The sequence below is a fragment of the Typopeltis vanoorti genome, chromosome 14, assembly GCF_054136105.1.
Source record: "Typopeltis vanoorti isolate ZY-2024b chromosome 14, IOZ_Tvanoo_1.0, whole genome shotgun sequence".
In the NCBI taxonomy this organism is placed as follows: Eukaryota; Metazoa; Arthropoda; class Arachnida; order Uropygi; family Thelyphonidae; genus Typopeltis; species Typopeltis vanoorti.
In genome coordinates, this window is record NC_143562.1 from 82,950,836 (window position 1) to 82,974,661 (window position 23,826).

Here is a 23,826-nt window from a genome sequence, read left to right on the forward strand (position 1 = left end):
AAGATTGCAAATACAACTCAAAAGATAACTGCAATGCTAACATTTGACATGTAAAGATAAGGGTGTCATTTTGCCTCTTTATAAGGCCTTGTAAAGAGGCAAAGACCTCACTTTGACTATTATGGACAGGTCTGGTCTCCTGGTTTCCACTGTGATTCTGATACAGTGGAAAGAGAGTGCAAAGGAAAGTGTTAAAAATTAGTATTATAATCAGTATTATACGATCCTAATATCAGGATTGTATAATACTGATTATGAAGACAGACTGGGAATTTGTAGACTGCAGATGCTAGCAAACAAGAGAAAGAGGGGTGATATAATTGAGCCTAACAAACTTCTGAAAGGGTGATACAGGATTTCAGTTGATGGAATTTTTAATTTTACGGAGGGTGAAGAAAGGACAAGAGGGCATCCTTGGAAGCCGAGAATGAATACTGCTAAGAGGATGAGGGCTAGATTTTTCTCTCCTAGAGTGGTGCATGATTGGAATGGACTGACATTGGGCATTGTGTGTGTGCAAGCAGCATGAATAAAATTCAAGAACAAGTATGATAGTTTGTGCATGTAGTATGTGGCCTCCCTCAATGAGTCGCTGACTCCCTGGAGGGTTCGCTTAATAATTACAACACATGCTCCATTGTCCTCATTTTCCAGTTCACTATTTTCACAATAAAGTAATTACTTAAACTGAAGTAAATTTATCTGAAGTTTATCGTTAAATTATCGAGTTGCAGCCTGTACTAGGATACTTTTAACATGTTTTACTGAGTTTTCTAAACCTGCTTCATATCACTATAAAATCAATTTTGATTTCTACTAGTGTACATTCACGGACTTGTTTGAACAATACTATGTTTGTGATCATTAAATGATCACTAATGGTTAAATGTTAGCATTCATTAAATGATTTTCCTTGCAAAAGTCAGTTCTTTTTGCTTGTTCATTTGTTTCTCCCACTCCAGAATTGCCTTCCAAAATACTCCTTCTCTGGCATTCAATTATGATCAAGAAAACTTATCTGATTTTACTCCTACATGTATCTTTGCATGCAAGCTTTTGCTTTCACCATATAGATATTTTAAGGTGTATCCTACATATGTTAGTAGTATGTATAAATTGATTTGTGTTGCCCTTAGTTTAACCATAATATTATTTCTGAGCCAATCTCAGAAATTAAAAGATTATGAAGTGTAACTGTCCATTAATATTTGTTTTTATGATTGTGTGTGTGTAGAGAGAGAGAGAATATCCATGTGTTAAGACCTAAGTGCTGATTAATTAGATAAATCCAAATAGTCTTTCTTAACATAAAACAAATACAGGGTGATGAAAATTAAAGCATCTCTGTTTAAGGCCTTGTGGAGCACCACCCAGTGATCCAAATGTTGCAAAACTTTGCAGGAATACATGGTGCATCATGCAGAAGTGATATCCAAGAAGAAGAAAAAAGTAGTTCCAAAATCAACCACCAGGGGATGCTGTATGATGTACCGAATGTAGATGTAGTAATTTTTCTGTGTGTATAAAAAGGAGAAAAGCAACAGGCATAAATAACAATTCATTTCCATTATGCATTCACAGGCTGTACCATTCAATGTGATGCTCTTCCTAGTATGCCACAAACTGCATCCCCTTTGCACAGTGTTCAACAGCAGAATGCAATTGGTCAGGAGTGATGTTGCACATGTGTTATGCTGACTTTCAGCACTGGCAAGTTATCAAGATGATCCAAAAAACCTCGTCTTTGAGAAATCCCCAAACTCAGAAGTCACAGGGAGTCAAGATCAGGTGAACAAGGTAGCCATGCCAATGAGAAACTCATAGCTGATCACTCTAGCTTCCATGAAATGTTCTTAAAGAACCTCCTGTATGGATCGACTGATGTGCAGAGGGACCCATCTTACATGAAAATAACTGAATCCATGCACAGGAGGTGCTGCAGCTGTGGCACAAATTGTTTATCATATCACAATACCTCTCAGCAGTAACTGAGCAGCTATCAGGACCTGACTAGCAAATGTCCTCAAAGAAGAATGATCCAATGATAAATGAAGATGTAAACCTGCAGCACATAGTAACATTTGGGTGAATGCAAAGGAATTTGTTTGATTGCACGCAGGGTGTGCTTACATCACAGATCTGTTCAGATGAAAGCGAGCCTCATCTCCCCACAAAATTATCCATGGCCATGCAGCGTCCAACTTCACTCGAGCAAGGAATGTTAAAGCGAATGTCAATCAACCTTCAAAGTCCTGTGGCACAACCCCTGAGTATCAGGAGTATCTTGAATGGGCAGAAATGCAGAATCGTTCTGAATTTTCCATACAGTTGTGTAAGACACATCCATGTGTCTTGTACTATACTATACTAGAAATAGTAATAATACAAGAATATAACTAATAATTTGCAATGGCTACAGTAATGTATACCTGAAAAACATGAACTAATCAAAAAGTAATTTGAAAAAGATTAATGGTTTGGGAAATATGGTTACTAAAAATAATGATATGGATTAGTTAAACAGAAAAAAAGTTAAGTCTTTGAAAGGGTAAACCAAAAAATGAGCTTAATGGATGAAAATCAGGAGGAAAAATTTCTTAGATAATTATCAAGAGAAGAGAAGGATAAAATTAACTAATGCAATTCGCTCACAGAAAAATGTCCAAGCATATGGAAGAAGAAGCCAACCTAGAGATCAGTATGAAAGACTAAATCAGTAGGAAGAATTAAATAAGTTATGGGAATGGACAAGTTAGCAATCTGAAGCAAAACACTACAGATCATTTAGATTTCTGTCTCAGCATTCTGGTAATTCAGGATACAAGAATCCTCCCTAGTGGGAGGTTGGAAAATCTACATTACTTTTTTTTGCCATGTGCAGACATATACAGACAGACATGCATATGTCTATATATATATTTAATAGATGTATATTAGATATGAAAATAACTTACGTTAAAAGTAAATATTTTGCGAAAAATTTGTGCATAATTAGAAAAAAATGGGTACAATTTGTAGAATAAGCAAGCAGGATTAACTCTAAAATAAGTGCATGCTTTCATGTTTTTCTTTTTTCATTCTTTCAAGTCTTACTCCTTTCTTCCTCTGCTGAACTGGCTGTGTCCGTGGTCACAGCCAATTTCCTCCTCTGATAGGCATTACTGACTGCAGGTATATTTAAGCTAATAAAATTATTAGAAGTCTTCAACAAATTTCTACTTTCTCAGAGCAAGAATTTGCTACCTAAGTTATCTCTTTACATTATCCGGATCCTGCCTACTGTAAAGTTCATTCAATATGACGTATCTTCCACCCAATCCAGCATTCTGGTAATCCAGGATACAAGAATCCTCCTTAATGGGAGATGGGAGGTCGGAAAACCTACAGAACTTTTTTTTTTGCCATGTGCAGACATATACAGACAGACATGCATATGTCTATATATATTTTCTCCCATTTTCTATTTAGTAACATTCACTCAGGCTATATTCTATAGGTGATTATATTCTATAGTAATTTATCACAGCATTTTCTTTAACTCACCTCCAGACCTTCTTTAATGCTCCGATATCTCCTATCCATCATTACACCGATCCTCCCTTTATACAACTGCTATGCTCCTGGAAGATAGTGTACACTGAAATTGAGAAAATAAGATAAAAGAAATGTTGGTTTGTAGACTAAGATTATTGTCAATCACAATCTTCAGGAAATATATATTTTACAAAATATCCAAATGAATCACATCATAATGACAATGACATTACATGAATAAAAATAACTTATCATTAGATAGAATGCATATGTGTTTAACAAGTTTTAAAACATTAAACAAAATTTCATTAAAATCATTTAATGGTATTTTGATTTTAAAATAAATAACAGTGAATTATTTCTTTCCAATGAACAAGTCTTTGTACACTTCATTAAATATCATCATAAATTCCTGATTATGTATCCTAGAGGTATAGACAAGATACTAGGATAGTACTACATAATGAAGTTTACATTATTTCTAGCTTCAGATGTATCAACAAAAATACATACAAATCAATGCACAGATTATGCAAGAGAAATTAAGGAGTAAAGTTTGTGTGTGGTTTGTAAACGTATGTATGAAATTAATGGATGAAAGGACTTACATATAACTATAGTGAACACTTGGATAGATTTGGAGTTGGTGTGTGAAGAACTAGTTAGTGTTCAATAAGGAATTGGAAAATCAGGGAAAGTAGTATTGGGGAGGGGGGGGCAGAAATGTAGGCAATCTGAAAGCAAGTGAGAGAATAGATTTTTTAAATAATGCTCAATTCATTTTTGCAGGTCTCAAATTTGAATGCAGCAGTCATTTTAAGCTACAAGAATACTATGGGGTAATAATTACTGCAGATATTGTAATTTTGCATATCAGTGCTAGAAACATCATAAATAAAATGAAAAGTTATTGGTATTTGTTAGTTCACTTTAGCAGCATTATCTGAATTCTGAACTTCAGTGACTCTTGGTTGAAAGAGGATGATATAGTTGCAGGGATTAAAAATACAAGGAGTGTTACATTTTCAGGGATGATAGAGAGAACAAGATGTAGGGAGGTATATTGCAAATGATAACACAAGAATGTAAGCAATAAGAGCAGTTCAACAGAAAGGCAAGACTGTGGGAGACGATGTACATGAGGCTATCTCATGTAAGGAAAAAAATATAATTGGTTGCTCTGTAGGCCAGTGATTGCAAAAGAAGATATCATGCATCCCAATGATTATTATGTGGGGATTCCACTAAGATTAGAAAGATGCAAGGACTTATGGAGAGAAAGAAAGTGACAGATAGTATCCAGCATCCTCAAACAGCAGGTCCTCCTTTCTGTAAGGAGGGCCTACTGTTTGAGGATACTGGATCTGATGACAGCATTAGCTGTGTCCTTAACCTAAGTAGCCACTTTGACTTCTACTGGAGAGAGATTTTCAGTTAGAAGATATGTATGGAAAACTATGAAGTCTATGATTATGACACTCTTAGGAGGCAGCCTGAGATGGTGATATGTCATAAGAAACTGCAATGGATTTATTATGCACTGCAATGCAGTACATAATAAATGATCATGAGATATTTAAGGGAAGCTACATACCAGTATTCAAGAGAATAAATCAGGCAGGATATGCAAAAAAAAAAATGTTCTAAAGAGCATATAAGGAGAAAGGTTATCTGTAAGCTCATGAGCAAAACAGACCAGACAAGAAAGATGATCAACTTGGTAAAAGAAAACAAAATCAGATTAAGAGAAAATCAGCCAAGCAATGCAAAGGAAATCCTAAAGAGCATTTACCACATGGTAAATATAAGGAAGAACAATTATGAATAAATAATTTTAATGAATGCTGATACTAGGAAAATGGCAAAAATGGAGGAAAAGGTTGAATTACTGAGTAGTCACTTTTTAAGGATGTCATCCAGGTGGAGATACTAGAGTGACTAATGTGTGAATAGATGAACTTGAAGTGCTTAGGATATTACAAAATCTCTATGTGAATAAAATCAGAGGATTGGATGCGAGATCAATGCATATATAATAAGACAATGTGCAAGAACTGACAGTGCCACTAACCAGGCTGTTTAAGTCTGCTCTGGCAGGATCCCAAGAGTGTTGAAAGAGGAAAGGAGGCTCCAAGAAAGATGTAGCAATTTATAGACTGATCAGCATCTTGGTAGTGGTGAGTAAAATATGAGAAACGTTGGTAGAGCAGAATTCAGGAATGAATAGGAATATCATACTTATGGAGAGGGGGACACGGCTTTGTGAAGGGTAGGCCTTGCCTGAAGAAATTTACCCAGTATCTATGATAAAGCAGAAGAAATGCAGCAAATGAGGTAAGGGAATGTGTGGCTGTGCATGAAACGCAGACAGTGGGAAGTTGCATTGGAAGGCAGTGTTGAATAACTTCAGTGTTACTGACTCTGGATTTAATAGTAGTAGAATGTAACAAGTTGGAAATGGAGAGTGTCAACATTTAGGCAGGAGTAGCATGTGTGTGTGTGTGTGTGTGTGTGTGTGAGGAGAATGGGAAAGAATTGAGGATTTGACCACAGTGTATGGCAGAAGCAAATGCGTTGACAGATGGTCTTGAGTGTCTGAATCAATGTGAAATGAAATAGTATGTGTGGGGGAAAAAAAATTCATGGTGTTGAGAAAGGAAACAGGAGGCATGAAGACTAAACCGAGGATGATATCTGGAAAGATTGAGACTTGAAAGGTTAGGAGAGGTGCAAGGAGAGCCAGAAGAGGTATGAGAGAAAGATGTGATAATGAGAGAGCAAGAGGAAGAAGATGAGAGAATGGAGAGACAAAAAAAAAGAGAGCAAATGAGGAATTAACAGTGTGGGTGTGAAGGAGAGAGAGAGAGGGATCAGAGAAAGAAAAAAGGGTGTGAAGGCAGAAAGAATTAAGGATGTCATCAAAAAAAGTTGGAAGCTGTGAGGAGTGCAAAGTATGGAGATTTGATGATTCAGGGTGTGAACAGCAGAGTGCTTGCCTGAAGGAATGATAGCAAGTGTGGCAAGGCAATGAAGCAAGGTGAAAATGTGAATGAGATAACAGGGATAGTTGGTACAAATGACCTGAAAAGCAGTGAGAATCAGGTAACAATTGATTGAGCAGAAAAGTGTGAGAGGGGAAATAGCAAGTTGCTTAGGTGTTGAGAAGGAGATCATGTAGAAAGACAGGTTTGGAATATGTGGGTGCTGGGAGTGCTTTCACGATAGAAGTTGTATTCAAGAAATGAATTGCATCTGATTGCAGAAGGGCACAGCATTTGGAGAAGCTATTTTCTGGACAAGTGAGTGTGTCAGTGCAAGGAAACTAGAGATACAGAAGGTAGTAGGGATGGTCTCATGTGGGAGCAGTGGCTTGGAGGGTAAGAGAATATTATAGCACACTACAGAGCCAAGTTGAGGCTAGAGAGTAATGATAACTATGTTAATACTGACAATGCACTGGTTTTTCTCTATACAAATGCCAGGAAAATTAGGAATAAATGGAATAAGTTCATTGCAGTGAATGACTGAGCATGTCTGAAGATTACTGATATCAATGAAATGTGACTGACAGAGAAGGAAGTCCTGAACAGGATAGAAATTGAGAAGTATAGAATATTTCAGCAAAATAAGGAAGGTGAATGGGGTAGTGAGGTGTTACTCATGGTAAGTGATCAGTTGTGCTCTCTCAGAGTAGAAAATCAACAGTGAAAACAAAGATGGGTTGCTGGCTTTGAAAGTATATGGTGTGAGGTAGAGGTGGACAGGACAGGATATTTAGTGATATGATGCAATAGGTCAAGGAATACAGAGAGTGATAAGCAGAATATGCCTAGACAAATTAGTTTGGCAAGTATAATCCTTATACAAAAAAGGATCATTATGAGTAATATAAACTGCAAAGGAAGGAACAGCATTTAATAATAAGGCAAATGATTTCTGGAATTTGAGGAACAAGGGTCTTAGGTAGCATGTTATATAGGAAACACAGGGACTAAGAATTTGAATATAGCATTAGAGGATCTGATCATGATTGAGATGCTACTCAGCTGGGAGTGACCATAAAGTCCTGAATTGGAGGATGAATTAGTTATGCAAAACAATCAAAGAGGAAGGAATTTAAGTGGAATTATAAAGCACAACAGTGGAAGCACAATGGATGGAAGAAATTGAAGGAAGAGAGATCAGTAGTGCATAATGTTTTTAGTTAAGAAATTGTTAGTAACAATGGGAAACTACCTTGAGTGAAAAAGATGAAGTGATATGGAACAAAACAAATAAAAAGGGAAATAAAATGGGAATTGCAGATGAAGAGCTTAAGGAAGATATATAAAGCAAAATGGAGAACAACTGCACGAGGAATATAAAGCTCAAGCTATGAAGGTGACTAGTGTATTTAGGAGAGAAAAGTTAAAACAAGAGAGGTTGCTTGGATTTACAGTGAAAACAACTACGGCTATGAGAACCAGTGTATTATGTCCAAAAGGCTGCTTTGCCTGTTTTGTGAAATGAAAAACCCGATTTCCTGGGAGTAAAAACCCTGCAACCTCCATATGATTCAGGATAAGAACCTTCAGTTAAAAAAAGCCCCAATAAAAGTTCTTCACATCTTAGAGCTATGGGGGCTCTAAGATGTGAAGAACATCTTAGAACAAGAGAAGAGTCTAGTCTAGTCTAGTATTGCAAATTCAAGAGAATTCAAGGAGTTTTTTCAGTGTGTAACCAATAGGAGGAGAAATGACTCAGTGACCAATGCAGATGTAACCAATAGGAGGAGAAATGACTCAGTGACCAATGCAGATGTAGTCGAGCTGTTTAATGACCACTTTATTAGGATATCTCATTAGGATATCTGGAGACATCTGCAATGAAAATGACCCAACTCTGCATAACAGTGAACTCCCATTGCACAGACACCAAGTTAAGTTAGCATTAAGAGAATACTAATTTTACAATTAAAATTTAATCAAAACATTCAAACTAACATGCTGTATATATTTAAAACCTTATAAAAACTGCAGAAGCTCAATGTGACACCACCCATCATGAACATGTCAAAGTTGCAAAATCCACTAACAGGTCACAACTTGCAGTTTGAAAAACACTGGTCCAGACAGCAAACTAAATGTGCCTCTGAAACTTGATGTCAGCATCAGTTAACCCACAGTGAAAGCTAAATGTAACTAATTAGGGTGCATTACATTGGAACAGGTTTAGGGTAATATTGGAGTGGAGACGCTGGAGAAATTACTAAATAAAATAAGTGCCTAGTATAATTTCTTATAATTCGTTTTTATAGTACATTCAAAAATTGACTGTAAATTAGAAATTCTGAAAGCAAAAATTGTGTGCGCACAGTTATTAGGCAGATGCACTCCCTTTCTGATCAGTGTGCATGTGCACACTGTGTAGATTACAGGGAACATTGGCAAACAGTGCTGTTGCAAACGGGTGGTTGTAGAATGCAAGTATCAAACCAAAGACAAGTTTGTATTTCTCTCATGAGAAATACAAACTTGTCTTTGGGAAAAACTGGTTCATGTAATCATCGTTTATTCACAATATGATACAATGTGAAAAGAGAAAAGAGATTTACAACAAAAATTAAAGATTGATTATGATCTTCCAAGTCTATCTATCTTGAGATAACTGGCAGATATCATATGGAGTTTTACAGTTCAGTCTATTGATGGTTTCACAAATATTGCCAAAATTGTTTGCATGGTCTTCCTCCATGGCAACCACCATCTTCTGGTTTGTACAGGTTGAGGGATTCCAAAAAGGGAAAGACTTTAGGATGTCGGAGTTGATGTCCAAGCCATCCAAATTGTAATTTTGTGATTGTATTGACAAGTGGTTCTTGCTTAGCCAGATTTAGCACAGTAGAGTTAATGACACGGTCCATCCAAGTGTATTCAAAGATCAATCTGAGATGTAGTTCTGAAGGAGTTAATTAGATCTGTAGTTTTTTTGCTGCTTATTGTCCAGGTCTGAGAACCATACAAGACGATAGATCTGCTGGTTGCATAGTATAATATTAATTTTGTCTTTGATGATATTAATGATGATTTCCAGATGGGGCAGAGTTTGTTATGAAAGATTAGAGGCATCTATTTACGCTTTCTAATATCATTTTCTCTATTGCTGATGTATGATCCAAGATAGTTCTTTTCTCTTTCAAAGGTCTATTGTTGATATCAAGTATCAGGTTTCCATAACCTATTGAGGATACTTTGGACTTTTGGATGTTAATCTGCATACCAAAAAGTTTAGCCTGCACCTCAAGTAGACTGAGATGTTTTTGTGCATTTGTTGGTTATGTATCAAGTACAACATTTGTCAGCAAAGCTAAGATCAGTTATTTGCATGGTATGGGTGGTTGTTCTAACAGTAAAACAAAGATCTTCTGTGTTTATGGTCCAGAAGATGTAGTCCAAGCATACCAAGAACAAATAAGATGCTAGTACATCATCTTGCAGGACTCCTGTTGTCACCAGAAAGGATTCAGACATTTGTTTTAAAGATTACTGTGGCATTGTAATCTTTATAGGGTGCTAAGATTGTTTGTATGATTTTTGAAGGTAGACCATAGAAGCTGAGTATTTTAAATATTGCTTCTCTATTAATAGAGTCAAAGGCTTTTTTGAAGTCTATAAAGATTAAAATGACTGGTAGGTTTTTATCATGTGAACCTTCTACGATTCTTCTGATGCAACATATCTGTTCTATTGTACATCGTTATTTAGAAATCCAGCTCCGTTTTTCTCTTAAAAGTGGTGTTAAGTAAGGTTCAATAAGAGTATCATCTTGTTGTAGATTTTAATTGTGGTTGATAGCAAAGTAATAACTCTATAGTTATCGATTCTATTAAGATTGCCCTTTTTGGATATAGGGACAATAAGGGGTGTTTCCATTGTTGAGATATTATTACAGTGTTTAATTCTTGATTCATTATGGCAAGGAGATTGGAATGTGTTATACCCAGCATTTTTGAAAACTTCTGCTCTGATTCCATCAATCCCTGGGGATTTTCCTGCTTTTGTTTGATCTATTTGATGTATTTTAGTTCCTTTTCAGTGAAGTCTTCACAATTTATTGGTAAAGCAGTGGTTAGCTGGAGGTCTGCTAACTGGCTTGAATGTTAGGGGGATTATCAGCATTCAGTAATTCTTGAAAGTAATTTCTCCATTCTTTCATCAAATTTGAATTTACTGATAGCTGCCTATCATTTTTGTCACATGTGACAACATTTTCACTTCTTTTTGTTTTGTGATGATAGATATTGTTTATCATTTGAAATGTGTTTCTAGTATCTCCAGATTTATAATTTTCAAGTTCCTCGCAGTATTTATTAGATTTTCTTTGTCTCTGATCATTAGTTCATTGACCTTGTTATTTAAAATGTCTAGTTTATCTTTATTTACTTTAGGAGTAATCCATTTTTTACCCCAAGTCTTTTCTGTTGCTGTTTCCAAGAATTTTGTTGGATGTTATGTTTATTGCTTCAATGATAACCCTCATACTTTTAATTAACTGGATCTTAAAAAATGTTTGCCATATTGTCTGCTAATGTGCTGCAGAAAAATGCTGCAATTTCAGGGTTATTTAGTTTGTCCCGGTTGTATTGTTTACTTTTTGATGCTTTTAGTGAGAGTTTAATGTGGGCAGATTATTCTGTGATCAGAGTTTAATTCAGCAGTATTATATGCTTGACAGTTCTTGATTGATCTGATTAGGATGTGGTCTATATGGGAATGAGATCGATTTGGATGTTCCCAGGCCCACAGTCTTCCATTTGGATGGGGAAATTTGGTTTAGGTGATTACCATGTTATGGCTATTGCACAAGTTCATAAGAAAATGTCCATTATTATTTGTGGTTTCATGATATTTACCCATGTACAAAAAAAAAAAAAAAGTATGTACAGAATTAGGCAGATGAGAACATACATACGAAAGGTCAGCATGGATTTGTTAAGTGGCTTTTTTTTCTTTTCTTTTTTTTTTTTTAAATAGTAATTTAGTTGACTTTTATAATAAACTACTAAAAAGAGCAGTGGATGATGGAAGTCACACACTGTCATTTTTCTAGATTTTGCAAGTTGCAACATATAAGTTTAGATATTGGGCTGGTAGACCAGATAGGAAACTGACTTTCTGATGGATATCAAAGTTGTGTATGAGAGAGCAATACACAAATAGAAGAAATGGGGATTTCAGCACTGCATTCAACATTATTCAGAACACATTTTCGTAGATTTACTGCGAAAATTACAAAAACACAGAGGATGGCTGCAGTACTAGGTACCAAGGTGAAGAAGTGAGTGTAAGGAGAATACAGAGGTAGATAACAAAAATTATGTTAACCTTATAACATAAGATATGAGGATAGGCTAAGGGCATGCAATCGATAAAGTTTTATGTAAAGGAGATGAAGAGGTGATATGACAGACATTTAAGCTCTGGAGAAGTATTTACCAGATTTTATAGACAAGGAAATGAGGGAAAGTAGTAAATTTTTTGCATGGAAAGTGGTAAATGCATGAACTGCATTGCCAGAGAGAGTGATAAGAATACAGATAAGGAATGAATTTAAACAGAGTTCAAGACTTTGTGATGTCTAAGATAGACTTGTCCATTATGAGTCATCACTCTCTAGAAATTCAGAACAATAATAATAAATTGATAGATCAGATGGATAAAGGAAATGATTACTATGTTACTGCTGGATTTGGCAGACAACTGTAACACAGCTAGTATCAATGTACTCTAGTTGGAAAGGACCAAATTCCAATCCAGTTTAGGTTGTGAAGGGTCATCATAAGGGCTATTTGAATGAAAGTGAGTTAACTAGGCTCATATAGTTGTGACAGGGTTTCTTCTCCTGGAAAACAGCTTTTTTTTATCCCATAAAACATGCAAACCAGCTATAAGAATAATACAGTAACTAAGTTATTTTACAGTAACTTGGTTATTTTAGCCACAATTGCAAACCCACAAAACTTGAGTTTGCTAAGGCATTTGAAAACAAATTATACATGCACAAATCTCTATTATACAAAGAAGAGCAAATAAGTATAGATATGAAACTGGTAATATGGATAAGAGGATGACTGATAAACAAACAAACAGATAGGACATGATAAGATTACTTCATGTGCAAACTTTGTTTGCTTACACTTGGATAAAATATTAAACCAAGAATATAATTTCTAGGCATCTTTAATTTATAAGATACAGTTAGTTCACTCTTTCCTGCTATAACAACCTTCAATCTTCTGGCAAGGCTTTCTAATAATTTTGTGGTACACTGCCATGGTAATTCCCTTCCATTCTTCCAGAAGAGCATTAATGAGGTTAGTCACTGATGTTGGAGATTCAGCCTAGCTCGCAATCAGCATTCCAATTTCATCCAACAGATGTTCTATGGGGGGAGGGAATTGGTGCACTCATTTCATCGAACCATTCCTGTACAGACTTCGCTTTGCGAACAGAGGCACTGTTGTGTTTATAGAGGAAAAAGACTTCACTGAACTGTTGCCATAAAGTTGGAGACACAGAATTGTCTACAATGGCATTAAAGGTCACAATGTTAATATTCACAATCACTGGAACTATGGATGACCCAGCAGAAACTATGAAAAACAGCACTAGACTATGATGCCTCCTCCAGTTGGCACAACACATTCAAGCAGGCAGAGTTCTTTTGGCATCCATTAAACTCAGACTCATCCATTAGACTTCCAGATGGTGAAGCATAATTGATCACTCCAGAGAATGCATTTCGGGGTGCTTAAGGATCAAAGCTGTATAACTGAGAGGAGACTTCCACATAGCCTTTAAAGGATTGCGGAGAACCGACCAGGGCTTCTGACCTAATGTCCAATCCTCACCTTCTCGTGGTGCACCCTGTTGGGTAGCTACTTAGATACTGAACGAACGAGGATGGGCTGGCAATTTGGGATTTAGCCGACCAAATTGTATTCTTATTGGTTAAACCAAAATAAAAAATGATGGTACAACATGACAAAATTTCATGCCGGCTGGGGCGTCGCCCGGTTAAACAAGGCCCCCGTTGTTTTCGCCAGGGAACCAGGGAGAAAAGTCAGCTACTGGAACAAATCTGAAAACAAACCCAAACTCAACATCACCAGAATTAAAGATCGGTACTATCAACGCAAGAAGCCTGAATGGCAAAGAAATGGAGCTAGCTGAGGAATTAGATAAGTACCAGATCGACATAATAGGGTTGACTGAAACAAAAAAGACCAAAACTGGTGAGATCTTTCTGAGCAATAAATACAAAATGTTATATTCAGGCAATGACAATCAAGGAAAAGAAGGAGTAGCCAGAGTATTCAACACAAAATACATGGCTAATCTTCTTGAATGGCAGTCAGTCTCAAGTAGAGTAATGTGAGCAAATATGAGAATGGGGAACTGGACAATGGGACTTATTTGTGCCTATGGTCCCAACAGAAGGTTCTACTAAGGTAGAAGCAGAGGAATTTTTTTGAGGCTTTAGAAAAAGCAACTGACACAATGAAAAAGGAAAAGTTGGTCCTTGTTGGGGATCTAAATAGCAGAGTAGGAAATGATTGTGAGACATACAAAAATATTTTGGGAAAATTTGGAGAAAAGAGCAAAGCTAATAATAATGGCAAATATCTGTTAGATTTCTGCTCAGGACATGGACTGGTTATTACTAACACCATGTTCCAACATAAAAATGTGCACAAATTCACATGGAGAGAAGAGGCAAGGAAAAAGAAAAGTCTCATTGACTGTTATTGTCGATAGTGATGTTTTTTCCTTGGTGGAGGACACCAGAGTGTACAGAGGATTTGAAATTGGAAGTGATCACTATTTAGTCTTGAGCAGGATAAAATTGAATTTCATATTCAAAGGAATAACATGTAAGAAAGTTTTAAAACGAATAAAAGTTGAGCAGCTCTCAGATGGGAACTGTAGACTAAAATACACAAAGATTATTGAAGAAAAAATGAAAGATTTTGAGAACAGGAATCAAATCTTGGAAATTCAGTGGCAAACTCTGAAGAAAACATTGATTGATTCTGCCAGAGAGGCATGTGGTGAGGTTGTCTGCAAGGATAAAAAAATCAGAATTCCCTGGTGGACACAGGAAGTTAAAGAGGCAGTGAAGGAAAAGAAGAAAGCCTATCAAAAGTTCCTATCAAAAGTCCCTATCAAATAAGTCAGCTTGTACTCTTAGAGAATATAGAGACAAATGCAAGAATGCTAAACACTATGTAAAACTAGCTAAACAAAAGTCATGGGAGGACTTTGGCAAGAACATAGAAAATAAATATCAAGAAGTAGCAAAATATTCTGGAGGTTGTTGAAGAAGCTTAGAAATGGAGGAAAGAGTGCTGTAAAAGGAGTTAGAGATGATAAAGGTGACATGAAAACGGGAGAAAAAAGATATCCTTGAAGTATGGAGTAATTACTTTGAAAAACTGCTAAATGAAACAAGCAGTGATGACAGCACATTGGTAAAAACCACTGACCAGGCATGCAATCAGGAAGACATATCCATATTTGAAGTAGAAAAAGCCATCAAAGACTTGAAATGTGGAAAGGCAGCAGGAGTAGATGATATTCGACCAGAAATGCTAAAGTATGGTGGTATAAGAGTCTTACAGTGGCTGCACTGCATAGTTCAGAAAGCCTGGACAGAGGGACGAATTCTCGATGATTGGAGTAGAGCTCTCATAGTGCCCATATATAAAAAGGGAAATAAAACTGAATGTGAGAATTACAGAGGTATTTCCCTACTGAGTGTTCCTGGCAAGATCTATGCAAGTATACTTGAGAAACGGTTGAGAAGAATTGTGGAAGAAAAGCTTGGTGAAAAACAAGCTGGATTCAGGTCAAATAGAGGCTGTCAGGATCAGATCTTCACTTTACGACAAATAGTCGAGAAAGCATGGGAATATAACAAAGATCTGTATTTAAGTTTTGTCGATTTGGAAAAGGTATATAACAAGGTGCCAAGAGAGAAGCTATTCAATAGCTGCAGTTATATGGTGTCAATGGAGCATTATATCAAGCAATACTTAGTCTTTATTTGAATTGTAAGTCAGCAGTTAGAACTGAAGGAAGTACAGGAAGATGGTTTAATGTTAAATCTGCTGACTAAGAAGTATAACATCATCCGCATAAAGCTCTTTGCTTTATGCGGATGATGTTATACTTCTAAATAAATCCGCTACAAGTCTGCAAGATTCTCTGACTAAATTGAATAACTGTTGTAATAGATATGGTATGACAGTCAGCAATAAAAAGACAAAGACAATGAAAATAGGCAGAATCATTGAAAATGTCTACTGTGTTGTGAATGGAGAACCTGTGGAACAAGTAAAACATTTCAGCTACTTAGGCACGATTTTTACTGAAGATGGTAAATTAAATATAGAAATAGACAATAGAATCAGCAAAGCTGGTATGGTGGGAAGTCAATTGAAAAATTCATATAGAATAAGAGAGAAATTAGTCAGAACACTAAATTAGCTGTATACAAGAAAGTGTTCAAACCAGTTTTAACTTATGGATCTGAGCTGGGTCAGAAGTAAAACGCTTGACCATAGACTAGAGACCACAGATATGAGAGTCCTGAGAAAGATTATAGGCATGAACAGATGGCATCAATGGCAATATCATATTAAAAACGAGGATATTAGGAAAGAACTTGACATTGTCAGCATCCAGGAATGCGTAAGCAGAGCTAATCTCAGGCGGTATGGTCACTTAAACAGAATGGGCAAGGAAAGATTAGCAAAGCAAGTGTTCTATGCCAGGTTGGCAGCAAAACGACCCAGAGGAAGACCAAGATATAGGTGGATTGATGCGGTACAAAGTGCCTTAGACGATAGAAATATAAGATCTGATAATGTTGGAGTCTTGACAAGTAACAGACTGATTTGGAGGAAAATTGTAGATAGGAAGTTAGTAATGATGTAATTTTTTTCATGTAGTACTATCATATCCTGTACACCCCTTGAGGGTACATGGCAGGAATTTGATGATGATGATGAGAATGCATTTCCACTGCTCCAGAGTTCAATGGTAGCAAGCTTTACATCATTCTACCTGACTCTTCACATTGCCCTTGTTGAAGTAAGGCTTGGAGTGTGAGGCACATGGAAACTCATGTGCTTCAGCTCTTGACAAATAGATGTGGTGCTTACGATGCTTGCAGAAGCATTTCTGAGCTTAGCAGCAAGGATTTCTACTGAGAATGTGATTTTTTTTTTGCACTGCATGCTTCTGCACTTGGTAGTTCCACTAGTTTTATGTGACCTAACAGGTTGCGATTGTGCTGCTGTTGTTGCTCCTAGGCATTTTCTCTTGACACATTTACGGTTGATCACGGATGCTATAGCAGGACAAAAATTCTTCAAGCGGTTGTTGCAAACGTACATTCTATGATAGTGCTATGTCAAGTCACTGAGCTCTTCAGTATGGCCCATTTTACATTTAAATTCATTTGTCTATGAAGATTAGCAGGCTGTGTGCTTCCTTTTATAGCTGTATAAGCCCTGGTTGTGATTATATATATATATATATATATATATATATATATCCACTACTATTATGAAGGGATGTCTGGATATTTTTGATCAGATAGTGTATATGGAATGATTTGAGATATCCCAGTATACTGATGCAAAACTAGGGAGAGGTTAATAAAAGTGAAGTAGAGATTTTATGATTTGAACACAATGACAGTGTGTCCAGAGCGTATACTGGTTCCAGTTTAATGGGGAAAGTGTAAAAGTTTGGGATGAAAAGATCACATGCTATGTAGTACACTGTGGAATTGTACTGCAGGAAACTAACAAAACTAGGTACCTGAAAGTGATGGTGGTCAAAGGAGTTGAAATTCAAAAGGTATATTGCAAAAGTGAAAATAGCTTAAAGAGAATTACATGTTGCAGAACATGCAGAACATGCAGAAGTAGAGATCATAAAATTATGTTAATCTCCTTATATCTTTGATGCATCTCTGCTAATGTGCAAAAATTTGGTTATTAAGTATTTCTTGGGAATGAGAAAGTGGAGAGAATCCAGAAACAAGTAGCATAGATACAACAGTTCTATGGAATGCTCATTAGGAATGAGTGAAGGTTTGTGATTACAAAATTTGTCAGATGGCAGAAGAGGAGGAGGATATGACAAATACAAGATTTACTAAACAGTTTTATGCAGAAGAAATTTTTCAATACATTAAAAAAGAAAACAAATAAGAGGTCAACCCTGGAAGTTGTGTTAGAGTGAGGTTAGCAACATTATGACTAGATTTTTTGCTTGAATGGTAAATCAGTGGAATAGATTGCAAAGGTGGTGATAAGTACTTTGTCGGTGAATGACTATGAAGGAGAAGTATGATAAGTACTGTGGAAATGATTGTTAGTATGAGCCTATTATTAGTAGATCTTCAGATTCCATGTTGATAGATGTACAATAATAATTTTCTTTCAAATGAATCTTATTTGTCAGTTCTCCAAGATGGTTAGATCTTATATTTCGGTCTTCTAAAGCACTAATAATTGCATCAATCTAGGGAGAAGTTAATTGAGCTTTTTCTTTTTTTTTCTTTTCATCCCAGCATATCCTCTGCCATTTTGGTTTAATTACCATACTGCTTCAGATTAACACACATTCACATATTTTTTAATGCTAATAATGTCAAGTTTTTTTAACATCTTCATTTTTAATATGATTTAAATATGAGTGAACTGTCATCAGTTCATTCCCAGATCTGTCTCCAGTCAATCAACTGTTCTATATCTAAACCCAATTTTCAGATGCACATGTTAAAATTAGTTTGAGGACTGTCTTGTATACTTTTACTTTACTGTTTTGTCTAATTTCTCTTATTCTATAAGACTTCAACTTTTTCCTGACACATCAGCATTTCTGATTTTATCTATTTCCATTTTTAATTTTCCATCCTCACTGAAAATTATATCTAAATTCCCAAAATGTTTTACTTGTTCTTTAGGTTCTCTATTAAAAATGCAGAAGATGTTTTTCTATTTGCATGTTTTGTATATTACTGCTGATTTTCAATACCAATTTGTTACATTATTCAACTTACATAGAGGTCTGAAAACTTCTAACATATTTATTTAAGAGTATAATAACATTTGCATAGCGTAACGGCCCAAGTTTAATATCCGATTTAACTTTCTTAATGTAATCCATATAAATGATATATAATAGCAGAGATGGCATTCATCCTTGTCTTACTCTGATTTTACATCAAAAATAATCTTCCTGTACAATCTTCCACTTCTAATAAATGACAAACTTAAGTATGGGTAACATACTGCTCTGCATAATGTCCAATTTACCAAATATGGCATAAATTGGACATTTTGCAGAGCTGGAATATTTTGAATAGTTTTCTCTCAGCATCTTATCATATGCCTTTTCCAAATACACAAAACAAAAATGCAAAATCATTGGAATATAACAAGGATCTGTAACTATCTGTTAAAATAGTGATCGGTTTCTCCAATTAGACCTGATCCCAGCTTTTTCTTCCTCCAGATTCTCTTTTACAATTTGCCCTAGAAATCCCTCAATCAGCAACTCTGCTCTAGAGAGACCAAAAATGCTACTTTTTTTGAAGCCACTTCTAGTCTCCATTTAGAAGGGAGTGGTATTTTCATACTCCACAATAAAATTTATTTACTATCTAATAAATGAAATCAATATGCCATGCATCTCTCTCTCTCTCAAGTTGCTATCATGTATAGATCTTCAGTAAAGGACAAATCTCTGCATTCCAAGTGCAATCAAAAACCAATTTTCTGGTCATATTGTGAATGATGGCTTTGAAGCTACTAAAGAATTAGCTTTTGCATTTCCATGATTCATGATACAAATACCATCCATCAGTATCTCAAGTGTTTCTTCATTAATCAAACAGCTACTCTACTAATATCACTAGAAGATATCCAATTCATTTATACTGCACGATGACCTAGCTATTTACTTTAATAATGGCAAAACATTATTTCATCTAGTGAACCAAGATGGTACAAATTCTAGTGACTATCATGCTTTAAAAAAAAATATTATCTTAATTAACAGGGTCTTACATATGACGTTTTAGATGCCTCATCATAATTCATGTATGTACAAAATTAATTCATTGGGTATTCATTTTTACATCAAAAAATTACCTCTTTATATGAAAGAGGTAATTTCTTCAAAAAATACAAAAAGATACTCTTTGACATTTCTCTTCCAGAACTAATTGGATTTGTTGGCACAGTATATATTCTAATCTATATCCATTATCAATATTTGACCATCCTTATAGGATACTTCTCTGTAGTTTCTACTGCAGGTACTACTTCACAATATATCTTAAACCATATAAGTTGCATTTCTTACAGACTCCTCTGAATCAGAATTTGCTGGAGAGAGAGAGTCCAAGAAAAAAAAACTTGGGCCTCCTTTGCCTAGAAAAGGAAAGCCATGATGCTTTCCTCAGAAGCAGATGTCTTTATTATGTGACTCCCAACCATGAAAGGTTATAAACCTATAGTACAGGCAAGTCACTACTTACCTTTCAAGATACAAATAATTTGTACTCGCAAACACCACACAGACAAATAAATCACCGTCCTAATTCATTTAACGAGCACAGAACCCTGTACTTATGAACATTTTATGATGCCTGAAGTTCACTGATATATTAAAAAGTTTATATCTTAGAAAAAAAATAAATTCAGCTTATGAACATTCAATTTACGAATCTCCATCATATGAATGCATTATGTTCATAAGATGGAATTTGCCTGTACATTAATTCTGTAAGTGGGTTTAAAAGATTTGTTTTAGTTTTATTTTTGTATTTTGAAATTTATTTTTTATATAATCTTGAAACGCTGCTCTAAAGACTAAACATAGAACTTTTTCAAGTCACTTCAGACTTCCAATAAGCAGATTGGTAGTCTTACATCAGAGGATGAATTTAACTCCCATCTAACATCCAGACTCAAGGATGTGATTCAAATCTACATGGCTGGTTGTTGAGAAAGTATGCTGATCATGCAGCCAACAAAGGCATAACATTATTGGAACCATTTTCCAGAACATGTTTACTGACTACTGCCTAAACTTCATGAGAAATTGTAAGATTCTATCTTGCTGTTAGATGATTCTTTTCTTCATTCTTATTAAGTATGGTCAAGAACAACTTAATAACAGATTATCATTATAATGAATAGTTCTTGACATTCAAGGAAAAGCCACATAGTTGTCCAGGTGCTTCAAGGTCACCAAACTTAACGTCTTCCTGTTAGGCACAAAGAAGTTAATCGAGAGGATCAGTATCATCCAACTTTCCTTTTAGAAAGTTGGAATGGAAGTCTTCCTCAGAAATTTTAGAGTCCATAGTCTGAACTGGCTTTCCTTATTCAACCGCAAAGATTCATTAGGAAGAGATGTGAAGCATCTGTTATCAACCAATGATCTCTCTCTCTCACACACAAACATACAGTTCACAAGCCTACCAGAACACTGGATAATCCTACCCACACTCTGATCACATTACAATTGATCTCTTTCTCACCAATGATTTTCTTAATATATGCTGTCAATGTTGATGGTCCTCTCAACAACACACACACAACCACTGTCATCTACATGTTGTATGGCATTATAAATATGCCAAGTGAAACAATACTCAGTTTCTATGCTTCATTTGGATCATCATTATCATCAAATTCCTGATATGTATTCTCAGGGGACATACAAGACTTCATTTAGATCATTTTATCATTTGATATGAACACATCACTAGAACAATTCTTAAAGGGATAAAAACTTTTTCCTTTTCAATGCCAGCAGACAATCAGTGGACTGGAAAAATATATCTAGAGTTGTACCATAACTGTTCAAAAGAATAAAACCCATCACAAATTGTTTCATCCAAAATTTTTTAGATGAAACTGTACTGATTTTGAAAGCACCAAAAGCAAGAAACTTGTTCTGTGTCCAAATGAGTTATGTGCTTTCTAGTCACTTGCCAAAGCTGAAAAGGGAAAAGTTTGTCTAATCCTACTTTCACTTCCTCTGTTTTATTGCACTGTCATCCACAGAAAAAGCCAATCTCCTTGCTTCTTTTCAAATTCTTGCATTGATAATGTCAATAAATGTCTTCCTACCATTTATAACTCAACATTCAATACCCCCTTTGATTTTTTGTCAAACAAGGATCTGAAATGCCTTGTCCAATTTGGATACCCATCCCCCCCCAAAAAAAGTGTCCTGTCTTGAGGACAGGACACTCCAAAGAGCTGATTTCCAGAGATGACTGTGTCATCATGTTATACTCTTCTACTCCTGTGGTATTTATTCTGCAGTTTGGAAATTAGTCCACAGATTTTTCTAAAATATATATATATATATATATATATATATATATATATATATATACACTACTCCTAAAAATAGTGGTAAATTTTTACCATCAAATTAGCTAAACTGTTTTCACTTAAATTATGCAAAAAAACTTAATATTCAACACAACCTGGAAACCTCAATTGATAAACAATTGTCAGTATGGATTCTGCTATGATCAATCAATCAACAGAGGAGCTTCTTACATATGTCACATTTGAGTAAGAAATCCCATGGAAACATTTGGAAAAGGAAAAACACTCAGGCACTCAAAGTTTAGCACAGATCCTATTAAGTAAGCAACCAATCTTATGGTCTGTGTTACCACCTTTGTCTCTAGTCACACATTATATGTAACTGAACTGGTAGATGAATCATTCTCAAACTTGGCAACTAATTCAACACCACAAGGCTTATTCTTTTACCTACCCATATCTACATATAAATGACCTTTTCCTGATGAGTGCAAATTCAATAGATATTTCACCAATGATGACTGTATCTTGTATTCATCTTTCTCATTTGACAAACATGCGCAAATCAAAAAATCTACTGAAATATATATATAACCTTAAATTTTTATCTCAAAATGATTTTTCAATAGGGCTGTAATGCTCAACTTCAATGCTTGTGAAAGTCAATCCTATCTTACTGCTCACAAAGATAAAAAGAACCTTTTTTCTTCCAATCTTACTTTTTTTGACAACTATCACTGGACAGGATGAGATTTCTTGAGTAACTTACATTTAATCTTTCTTAGCATGAACATTTCACTTCTTTGGTATTCATGACGTAGGTTTTCACTTTTGCTTAAAGCATTATTTTAGATTCAAACAACAGTTCTATACAAATCATAACTCCACCCAACCACTGAATTCCATGTCATATTTGGGCAATGCCTTTAAGAAATCCATAAACATCCTACTCAGTACAACAGCAATTAAGTTAATTAAGAATGTTCTCACTAATTAACCACTGTTCAGTAAGACAATCAGTTTCTAATGCTTGTATTTTCTACAGATATTTCCATGGTTGCTCTTCATCGGAAATCATTAAAACATGTACAGTACCTCACAGAGTAAATATTTCTTCCTCTTCATCCACTCTCTAAACTGATGGTCTTGGAACATATCTCCCTTTTATGTGTTTCCTAAAGAATGTAATCTCCATGGGTCTTCAAATTTAATGATAACAAAGTTGCTGTTCTCAATGTTCTGTCTCTATGGTTCTAACGTATTGTGGGCCGAACAACCTTTGGTGTATACGATTATTATTAAAAAAATAAATGCCATAAGATCATAATGACAACATAACTGGGTTCTTGTTACAAATATATATTAATAGTAGCTACAGGTAAACTATAAAATAATGCTAACATGCATAGGTGGTGGCCATCTGGTGGCCTGACTTCCTTCATAACTCTGGAAAGAATCCGAGTCCAAAGCATGAGACCTTGATATACTGTAATCCCAAATTCTACAAAAAAAAATTACTACAGAAATCCTGTTTATTAGAATTACTCAGTATACTTTATATAACTCAAACCATATAGTCTAAAAATGTTATACTTTTGCAAGTGAATGAATAGCGTTTATTTATTAAATCTCTAAAACACACAACTCACAGCAGTTTGCAAGTTGAACACCTCAAGATTCCTTAGAGCACCATCACTGCCAACAATATAATATTTTTAGAAATTAAACAGTTCATCAACATACCACCTAATCAGAAAACATTCAGTGCAGAAGGGATGCATCATTTCCCATCAATTAAAACAAGGATGAAATGATTATAAAGCCCTGTTGTGGGATCTGCAAGAAATATAATAATTATTATTATTGCACATGCATGCCTA

The 23,826-nt window shown here is 35.3% G+C and overlaps 1 protein-coding gene across 8 annotated transcripts in view; it reads right to left on the reverse strand.

Annotated features, from left to right (window-relative positions):
• Nucleotides 1-23,826, reverse strand: part of LOC150099713 (OTU domain-containing protein 7B-like) — a 258,534-nt gene that overhangs the window by 209,001 nt on the left and 25,707 nt on the right. For 2 of the 8 annotated variants that reach the window (XM_090403704.1, XM_090403705.1), the window contains exons 2-3: nt 23,596-23,782; nt 3,544-3,637 (exon numbers count right to left, since the gene is read on the reverse strand). The gene's annotated coding sequence lies outside the window, so the exon portion shown is untranslated. Of the gene's footprint in view, nt 1-3,543; nt 3,638-23,347; nt 23,553-23,595; nt 23,783-23,826 lie in introns of those variants that run through there. The other 6 variants (XM_090403708.1, XM_090403707.1, XM_090403706.1 and 3 more) reach the window with 6 other exon arrangements.